At 43.5% G+C, this 1,974-nt stretch overlaps 1 pseudogene; it reads right to left on the bottom strand.

The window, feature by feature from the left end:
* Nucleotides 1-320: 320 nt before the first annotated feature.
* LOC101031145 (heterogeneous nuclear ribonucleoprotein H2-like) lies at nucleotides 321-1,690 on the bottom strand (annotated as a pseudogene).
* Between the last annotated feature and the right edge of the window lie 284 nt (nucleotides 1,691-1,974).

The raw sequence follows: 1,974 nt of genomic DNA, 5'->3' as shown, positions 1-1,974 counted from the left end.
TCCAATGTAACACAGCAAAGGGCAACACTGAACATAATTTAACTGCTTTTACCTCAACACACTTAGTGCTTAAGAACATCCTGTAATATAACTAACTTGAGCAAAGCTGGAACTTAACAGTTACAGTTTACTCAGCTTCACTGTTAAATCCTAGATGAGTATTGTGTTCAAAAATACTGAGCCTTCAGTCTTCATAACAATCCTGATTTCCACTTACAGAGTAAGCATAAATCATAAGCTTGTGTTGCAGAAACTGTTAAACCAAAGTTTTGGGTTTTTCTTAAAAAAAAAAACAAAACTGACCAAGAGTCAGTGATCAATTATATTCCCCATCTACCACTCATACTGGACCTGCTAGACATTCCCTCCCATTCCATTCGTGCCTATAGATGCATGGCTTCCATGACTAGCAGCTGCTGTTCATTCCTCTGTGGCTACTTTGCAATGTTTGTTTGAAAATCACAGGAGTTTTCCTATAAAACTTGGTCGTATCACTCATGCTGCTCTGGCCTCCATACCCGCCTCCATACTACCACTCAGCTGCTGGCTGGCTAGGCCACCGTAACTGGACTGGTTTCACACGCCCACGCCCACGCCCTGCATCATTGGCTACTGTAAGCACCGCCGCTGGCTCTTGCTGTAGAATGCGAGAGGAGTTGTACATAGCTGTGTTGCATATTTGCTTTGGCTTTTGACACAGCTGCCACAGCATCTTCATGAGTTGCAAACTCAACATCTGCTTCACCAGTTACTCTGTCATCAGGACCAATTTCAATGTTTACCCTCACAGGATTGAGTGGCAAAAAAAAAAAATTACGGATGTCATTCTCAGTAGCTCTGTAAGGTGATCCACACATGTGTCCAGTTGTGCTCTGGAAAGTAGAGCCACCATCCCCATATTTGTGATCAGACATTCCTGAAAAACAATAATTAAGGTCTCTTCTAAACCTATCTGACCCAAATCCATAGCCATAGCCATTATAGTGGTCATAGGTTCCATATCCTCCACCATAAGCACCATGCCTTATCCTCTCAAAGCCAGTTTCTCTGCCGATGCTGCTAAGCCCTCTGCCAGACCCAGCTCTGTCATGGGACCTGGCTGCTGCATGGTCATAAGCTTTCATGGTGGATCATAGTGAGTTCCAACTTCAGCCCTGCTGCTCTTAAAGATTTCAATGTACCTTTCCTTGTGTTTCTTTGGAGCCTTTTCAGCTATTTCCTATGAAGCAAACTGCATGAAGGCCTCCCCTGTGCTCCTCCCCTGGAAGCCCACCAGCAATGTTATCCTATTTGGCATGATTTCCAACCCTGAGAAGATTGAACAATTTCTTCCTTGTTGCATCCAAAGGGAAGTCCTCTAAGCCGTCCAAAGCCATCACTGGGCATGTCAGGACTATTTGGACCAGTATGCTTCAACACCCAATCCATTTCAATGTTGTTTGACTTGAATACTTCTGTGTTGCATAGTTTCTCTTTTCAGGGCCAATTTGACTTCATCTTCTGATTCAAGTTCAACAAAAACCTTGCCACTCAGTCTGCCTTCTCAGGTGGAGATGAAATGAATACCTTGAGCCTCATTTTGAATTTTACAGTCAGAAAAAAACCACTGCACTTCATCGGCTGAGCAAGACCAGGGCAAGCCCTGGACCTTTACCACGAATCCTTTTCCACGTTTGGTGCCCAACATCATTGTCTTTTACGCAGTCTGGCATCAAAACAGACCAGGCTTTGGCAGGGCTAAGAAGAAATGGCTCGCTTCTTAATTATTTTGTTACACTTTATTAATATCTATGCTCCTGAGGTTATGGCTGTTGCATCTGTATGGTGGAAATGCTACATAATGGTGTGTACTACTGCTCATCTCTTTCCAACTCAGCAGTCACACTGGTAGACTGAAATTGGCCATAGTGGGAGTATTTACATCACAGAAATCAGCAAAGGCAACAAATCGGAGCTTCTGAAAATGTTTTTGGA

This window comes from Saimiri boliviensis, chromosome 1 (assembly GCF_048565385.1).
Source record: "Saimiri boliviensis isolate mSaiBol1 chromosome 1, mSaiBol1.pri, whole genome shotgun sequence".
Taxonomy (NCBI): domain Eukaryota; kingdom Metazoa; phylum Chordata; class Mammalia; order Primates; family Cebidae; genus Saimiri; species Saimiri boliviensis.
The sequence above is the reverse complement of the archived record's forward strand: the minus strand, read 5'-3'. Positions and strand labels throughout refer to the sequence as shown.